Source organism: Takifugu flavidus, chromosome 13 (assembly GCF_003711565.1).
Source record: "Takifugu flavidus isolate HTHZ2018 chromosome 13, ASM371156v2, whole genome shotgun sequence".
Lineage (NCBI taxonomy): Eukaryota > Metazoa > Chordata > Actinopteri > Tetraodontiformes > Tetraodontidae > Takifugu > Takifugu flavidus.
In genome coordinates, this window is record NC_079532.1 from 55,324 (window position 1) to 64,156 (window position 8,833).

Consider the following 8,833-nt stretch of genomic DNA (forward strand, 5'->3'; position numbering starts at 1 on the left):
GTTGTAGACGCATGGGCTATGATACCGTCTTCATGTATTGTATTTCACAAAAGCCGGCATCAACGCTGAAGCGGAACTGGTCGGTGAGTCTGATTCAGATGATGAAGAGGAATTCGGGATGTTGGACATTGAAATAGCGCAGCTGTTTAATTCAGATACAGAAGATGAAAACTTTGATGGTTTTGTGGTGGAAGAATGAATATTTTGTTTAATAAATGTGTCGAAACTCAATGTTTTACTTCCATTGTCATTTTTTACTGTATGTTTTAGCATGCGCCTAATAATACGGTGCGCCTTATGTATGTTTTAAATACAGATAGGAGAGGAGAGGAGAGGAGAGGAGAGGAGAGGAGAGGAGAGGAGAGGAGAGGCACAGAGCACAGAAACACACACAAAAATACACTATACAACGGGTCAGCCAGGCCGGAGGTCATCATGCAGCTCCGAAAGGCGGCGATACCTGTAAATAAACAGAGAGGGAAGGGGGGAGAGAAGCAGAAAAACTACACAGGAATCATCATAACTAGTCTGCTTGATGAGGAGGAGGAAAGGAGAGGAAAGGAGAGAAGAGGAAACCATGACCCAGTGGGGTGACAGAGGCCTGTCAGGTGATCATGTTTCCGGACCCCGGCAGCCTTGGCCTATAACAGCATAGCTAGAATGTGACCTAATGATTAGACGACCCCCTGAGTATGATAATTTTTCTATCTATGATAGTAACTGGAACTACTGAATTAGTAACAATAAGCTTTTTCAAAGAGGTAGGTTTTAAGTCTGATCTTAAAACTAGCAATGGAGTCAGCCTCCCGTACCTGGACAGGGAGCTGGTTCCATAGCAGGGGGGCCTGGTAGCTAAATGCTTGGCCCCCCATTCTACTCCTAGAAACTCTGGGAACCACAAGTAGACCAGCATTCTGAGAGTGGAGCGGTCTATTGGGCTGGTAAGGTATCACTAGCTCCTCCAGGTAGGATGGAGCTAGGCCTCTGAGGACCTTGTAGGTCAGAAGAAGGGTTTTAAAAATTATTATGGTAGGAAAGGTTTTTCACATTAACCAAATATTTTTTAGTCCATGGCAATATTTTAACATTTCTTCTGATATTACTAAAAAAACAAACCTTTATGATAGGGAGTCACTATGCAGGGGTGAACTACACATTCTGAATTTTTCTCAAGTAAAATAAATGCCTACCAGGAGGAAGTCTAGCAGTGGGAAGGAAGGTGCGATTAGCAAAATGAGTACTAGACAATTATTAATTTATATTTAAAGGAAAATATTTTTGAATTCAGTGAAATACATCTGTATCATTGCAGATTTGTCACAGCCTGTGTGAAAATAGCCTGTTACTATGTCAATTTAGGGTGTGGGAAACCGGCAATAGAGGGGAATGTGAATTTTTTGGCATTTCCTGCTCTGAGCTGCCATAGTTTTAGTCTAGTCAAGGTTGTCCAAAACGTAACTTCAACTCTTGAGACTGTGAAGTGCTTATATTATACTCTGTCCACCTCTGACAACAACTGATTTATGGAATCACAACTGCATTATTGCATCTAGCACCTTAAGTCATTGCTTGCACAATGTCTATACTCAACAGGCTTCAACAATACTGCAGCACTAGTATGGATATGCATAGGTGAATTTCTTTACATTTTTATATATAATACGGACATGTCACTGCCTGCTCTTCTGCTCTCTTGCTGAGATGGAAAATTCCCCTCACTCTGCCACTCCCCTCTTCCACACCCACCTGATTAGCCTTTACCGTTCTCACCTGATGCTCTTTCTCAGGCTGTGTTTAAGCTACTGCAGTTGTTCATGCTTTGCCAGATAATGCATCATGCCTGACCTTACAGCACTTTCTTCATTTGGATTATTAGTGTCGACAGTACCTACCTCGGACTTTACTTTTTCTTCTCAGCCCTGGGAAACCCAACAACCTTCTGTCTCTGACTATGAGCTTTTCCCTTGTTTATTCAGACCTACGTCCTCCTGTGACTGCGGTGTTTTCTGCCTTCTTTCTGTGATTACTATTGTGCTGTTGTCCACAAGTCACTAATGTTGGATTGCAATAGCTCTCGTGTGTCATTGCTAATCTGCGTGTTCTTTGAATGAAGACTTCAAAAAGAAAAATGCCAATTTTAAAATGTATTTAGTTGACCCTTCCTTGACATGATTGTTGTTTAGGCAGTTGTAATCGCAGGAGCCAGTCAGGCTGAAAGTGTTAAACACCCATCGTAAAACTGGACAGCATAGTGGTGTTGATAAGTTCATCTGCGGGAAGAATGTGAACTTTGACCTGGCCATTTGGGAAACAACGGAGAACAAGGACTGTGCCAGCATCCAATGGAATTGGAAGAAGACAAGATCATCCAATCGGAAGGACTGGATTGGACTGGATTAACATCAATAATTTACATATAATATAATGTATTTTTGCATGTATTTCTATGCTCTATGCCCATCCTCTCCTCTCCTCTCCTACCTATTCTATCCTCTACCTGTCCTCCCCCTTCTCTCTCTACCCAGCCGGCCATCAGCAGGAGGGTCCCCCTACATGAGCCTGGCCCTGCTCAAGGTTTCTTCCTGTTTAAAGGGGAGTTTTATCTTGCCACTGTTGCTTGTCTGGGGTTAGGCCCTGGGATTCTGTAACATGCCTTGAAACAATTTTGATTGTAAAAGATGCTATATAAATAAAGATTGATTGATACATATGTGTTTCTTTAAAAGACTGGGTCAAGGGATAGTTAGGTTGTCAGACTTCATGCCCTGGCAATTGACTTTGTTATTGTAGGGTTATGAACTAGCTCTGACAGAAAACAAATGATTTATCAGGACTGTGACGGTACAGGCAGGTCAGGAGAACGCAGGATGAAAAACGGGGAAATGATCCGAGAATTAGGGCTGGAAAGTCAGGCATGGGGCTCAGACAATCTGAGTGTGTGTGTCTGTTGCATCTCGAGTTTTTGTGCTGGCTGGTGTTTGTGTTTTACCTGCCCTCACTCTATGTTTGTCTTCAGTGTGGTGGGATGAAGGAGGTGAAAAATTGGCCAACATGTTGATTCACCTGCTGATTGTTTCAATCACCTTGTTTATTTGAACTCGCCTCAGAGATTCACCAGTTGGTTTCATACCTGGCTCCTTGTGCTTGACAATAGTATTTTTCGTGCAGATCAAGTCAGCTTTTTTTGTGGTTCGAGTAAGACTGTTTCCATTCAAAGTTTTTGTGCTTTTTTTTTCCTTAAACCAGAGTCTGATCCCGTCATAGTGTTTGTAAGACTGAGGTGTAAATACCGGGCAAAATGGATGTTTGAGATTTATAATTGTTAATTTTGGTCATTACCATTTTCAAATTATTCACCACACTGGTGAGAGAATACTTGATTGATTTTTTTTTTTTTTTTAAATCTCAGCATAAATTAGGAACATAAGAATCAAGAGACAGGGTCTGAAAACTTTTTAAATTGCAGTGTGTCATGATTATAATGGGGGCTTTTTTTACGTGCTTTAGGTGAACTTTTTGCTGAAGTTTAATTAATTTAATGAACAATTGAAAGATAACTGGATAGGATAATTGCTATTGTAGCACTGGTCCAAACACCAAATGTAAATTAACTGCCAAGTGTTGTTTCATTATGAAAAGGAAGAAATGGGAGCTGGTCTAAATAAACCCCATTTGAACCAGTTTATCTTGCTACAATCAACACCACACTCTAACGACTAGATTGGCCATTGTCCTCTCACATTACTTATTGTCACCTTTGTTTTAGTCTAAATTTAGCCCCATAATTGTTGATCATCTGCAAAGAACTATTATAAACTGCAGTCATTTAAATGAAAGGAGAATTGATAACTGTCAAAATGTTAAGGGCAACAGTGGCAACATGGAGATTTGATACAAATGTAAACATCACGGATGGTAAAGATTCTTACGGAGACAGGTAGCAGAGAGGATCCGTGTCACCAAGTATGGAGGCATGCAGTGTGGGAAAACAGGCTGTAGGATGTAGCTGGAGAAAGTGAGGGCAATTACAGCAAGTGTGGTTGGATACATGATGAGCACGGCACTCCACAGTAAGAGAAATCTGGATAAAGAGATATATCACAGTCGTGTCAGACCAAATGCAGTCAGTCTGACTAGAACACAAATGAATATAAATTGTTTATTACATTTTCATCCACCATTGTCTAAAAGATTGATATATTTGATAAATTCAGTTCGATACATATTCCAAATGAGTAGGAACTGATATTAGGATGTTTTTTGAATTTCTTCAATGACTAACAGTTATTTCAATATTTTTGGTATTATTAGTTATTAACATTTTCAAAATCAGCCAATATATTGAGAGGTCTGGCTCCTGTGTCAAAAACATGTCACATGAAACTGCTGATTTTGTTAAAGCAGAAATACTGCAACTGTAAATGTAAGAGTGATTAGTAGCCAATATCATTTTCAGATTAGGTGTAAATTTCAAAGGTGCATACATTAAACTCCTTAAAATGGCCTTGCAGAAGTCAAGTTGTGTAATTATAACTTAATAATATATTTGTGTATTATTTGGCCATATAGTAGTACAAGTAACTTTTAACCATATCCATTGTTCATTTATGGGGGTTTTAAATCCACTTCCAATGTTTGTTGTAATATTTTGCTCTATCCCACCACATATATGGCATGCTGCACACTTCATATATCAAATGCACTTTCAACTGTCTTTGCAGTGCCATATAAGGCTGGCAGCATGACATCAGAATGAAAACTGCAGTGTTTCTTATCATCAGCATCGAAAATGTCTTTAATCTTACCCAAAATTATGCAAACAGCATCATAATCACTTGGAGCCTGACTGCCTGCTGCATCCACCTTCTACGGTATATATTGTAGTGACTGGAGTAGAAATTAGCATGAATGTGCGTAGAGTTGTGAAGGTTGAAGTGGCAGTGACAAACGTGCGTCTCTTATTTGAAACTATTTTGGATTCAAGAATGGATGGATTGGCAACACATGTGTCTCGTGTTACATGTGGATTCATATCAAGTTAAAATAAAGTTTCTGAAAAAGAATTACTACCAAAACACAGCATAGCTTTTGCAGAAGATCACCCTGAGAGATTTGTAAGTGACTGGAGTCCATGTCAGCTATAAACCCAAATGCCGCACCATCATCCGCTGCTGATTTCCAGCTTGTGCAAAACATTTTGAATAACATGTTTAGCATCATCTAATTGTCAGTCCATATACATATATACAAAAATATCATTAACCCTTGTGATGGTGAAATTTGTCACCCGCGCAGTTTCTTTACTCTTATGTTAAGACTCGGACAAACCACGCAAACAACTGGAGTCCTTGCAAGGGAGAGCCGAGCAGCAGTTCAAGCTTCCTCTGTCAACTCTGCTCGTCTGCTGCTCGCTCGCCTCTTTTATTTGGTGCACACAAGATTTATGTCAAACAGGACCTCACAATTCCTTGTCTTCTATCTACTTCTCCCATCTTTACAACTTCCTTTATCCTTACAACTCCTCTTATCTTTAAGGAACAGGAGACATCCGAGTGCTGGTTTCGGTTGCAAGCAACACTTTTGTAAAACATTCACATGTTCCTCTTTCTTAACATTCCTCAGACACTCTAAATCTACTCATCATAGCATTTAAACGATAATAGTGACAATAACAATAATTCTTCTCACACCCTCATATTATGTTAAGGGTCATTTTGAACCGTAACATCATGTAATTTTTTTCCAACATAATATGAGGGTTAAAGGCTAAAAGTCTTACATTATCAACAGTTGGCCTCTGGTAATGTGTAGCAAAAATTTAACCAATACGTTAATATTTTAGGAACCTGTGAATAGATCAACTGAGAAAAAATAATAGTATTTTCAGCAATAATAAAACCAACACTTGTAATACTCAGTGATAGTTGTAAGAGTGGTTCTTTACTCACCCCATCAAACCACCAAATATTTTCGTCACATAACAATAATCTCCCCCAGATTTTGGGATTGTACCACCAAATTCAGCATAGCAGAGCGAGCCCAAGTCTTCATTACATCCTCCCTAAACCCAAACAACCAACGCCAAACCAACTGAACCCGAATGCTCCATGACAGTGGTCCCCAACCTTTTTATCACCGCCGACCGGTCAGCACTTGACAATTTTACTGCAGCCCGGGGGGGTTGAACTGCCGGATAAGTGTGCCCACAAAGACTCACAAGCGCTACTCTCTCCTACTCACTACGATAATGTTTAAACATCCCTTAAAAATAAGCTACAGATACGCTACAAAGACGGATATAAAGAACATTTTATTTTCATGAAAATTTTAACTCACCATAACGACAAATCAATGGGAGCCCTGTGCTTGTTTCTCTTCAATGAGACGGTCCTATCTGGGAGTGATGGGAGACAATGACACCCGAAGTGTGTTGCTTATGCCCAGTCTACTCCATTGTTTACAATCATTGTTTTAGTTGCTGTCACCGCAGAAAATCCCGCTTCACACAGATAGAATGTCGGAAATGGCAACCGGGTTTTCAGTGCTGTGGTGGCGGTTTCAGGGTATTCTGCCATGATTTTAATCCAGAATACTGGACCACCAGGTACGATGGTCTCAGTGCGTTCACATTTACTGATGTGGTGGCCCTTCTTCTGCCCATCGTGTTCCTGTTTTTTTTCCTTTCAAAATACTCCAGGGACTTGTCTTTTAAACTAGGGTGCTGGGTCTCCAAGTGGCGAAGTAGTTTTGAAAGCTTCATTGCCTCATTAGCAATCTGGTCGCCACAAATTACACAGAGTGGGCTTGGTATGCGGGAATCACCTACCAGGTTAAATCTATATTTTCAGTAGAACTCATGATATTGTCTGTTAAAAGCTTTCTTTTTCTTGGAAGATGGCTCTTCTTCCGACTCTTGATTGGGGCTTTTCTTTGACGCAATTTTATTTTTAAAGACGTCTGTTTCTTACTCATTTTGCTCGCTTGTGGGTTCAATTTTGGCGCTTAAAATATAATCAAGAGAATCCGGCCATTTCCCAAAATGTTTTTCAAAATAAAAGATCATTCAGACTCAGCTAATTCATAAAATGGAAATATTTAATTATTTCTTGTGCGGCCCGGTACCAATTGATCCACAGACCGGTACCGGTCCGCGGCCCGGTGGTTGGGGACCACTACTCTAGGACCCCCTTTGGAGAGATGAATATTCCAGAGCCAATGATGTTCCCTAAGGAGACAAAAAGATTAAAAATAGGGGGAACTTATTAAGAACTGGGATTCTAATTATTTTTCTAATACAGTTGCCCATAGAGTTTTCTACTTTAATGTTACTACTTGAAGAGAATTGTGTTTATCTTGTTGCCATGTGTTGTACCATATGTTTCTGTTTTCTGTTAGAAGTTCTTTAGAAGTTAGGAATGGTAGAATCATTAGCAAGTGTAATAAAGATCAGTGACCCTTCCTTGACATGATTGTTGTTTAGACAGTTGTAATCACAGGAGGAAGTCAGGCAGAAGGTGTTAAACAGACATCGTAAAACTGGACAGCATGGTGGTCTTGATAAGTTCATCTGCGGGAAGAAGGTGAACTTTGACCTGGCCAGTTGGGAAACAACGGAAAACAAGCACTGTGTTAGCATCCAATGAAACGGGAAGAAGACGACGAGGTCATCCAAGCAGAAGGACTGAATTAGCATCAATAATTTACATATGTGTTTCTGTAAAAGACTGGGTCAAGGGATAGTTAGGTTGTCAGACTTCATGCCCTGACAATTGACTTTGTTATTGTACGGTTATGAACTGGCCCGGAGCTCTGTAATATTTGTATCTTGAATTGGTTCTATTTGCGAAATACATTTTGAAATTGGCATTTTTCTTCCTGAAGTTCTTATTCAAAGAACACGCGGATTAGCAATGACACATGTGAGGTATTGTGATCCAACATACTGGAGAGAGACAACTAAGGTTTTAAACATATCATTAAAGCAGGGATTTTTTCCCCCTTTACTTTTATTGGAATTATAAAAATTTCTCCACTGTGGGAAAAATAAAGGATATTATATCTCAGTCACATCCAAAGGTTCTCATTCATAAAAATCTAGCTAAAATTCAGCTGGACTGTTATGAGTAACAGAAGAGGAACATGTTCTCTCTTGATTCAGCCTTTCTGAGTGGCATTAACCTGGCTCCCAGTACCACTTCCAGTATCAGTGTAAGGAACCTCGGTGTCTGCTGAATCAGGATTTGTCTTTAGATTCCCATATTAAGCATGTTTCAAGGTCTGCCTGTGCAACATCACAAAAGTTAGGAACTTCCTTTCCCAAAGTGACGCAAAAAGATTAGTCTACACATTAACTTCTTGTAATTATTGTAATTCAGTTTTATGGGGCTGCCCAAACACGTTGTCAAAGTCTATACAGCTGGTCCAGAATACAGCTGTTAGAGTGCGATTCAAGCAGGACCCGTAAGCAGACAACAAGAGCTGACGGTGTGAAAACAAGATTTTAATTAACTCTGGTAGTGAAAAGGTGCGGAGTGCAGACCATTCCTCCGAATGAGGGGCGCGTGGTGACCTAGGACGAGACATGAGAAAAACGGGGAAAGTTACTTGACGGGACGGAACACGAGAAGCTACCATGGACCCACGTTTACCACAAAGCTGATGAAACGATCAGACGCTGGTGATCTCCTCTCCTCTCCTCTCCTCTCCTCTCCTCTCCTCTCCTCTCTCTCCTCTCCTCTCCTCCCCTTCTCCTTCTCCCCCTCTCTCTCCTTCTACCTCTCCCCTCCCTCTCCTTCTCCTCTCCTCTCCTTCTCCTTCTCCTTCCCAGGCTTCT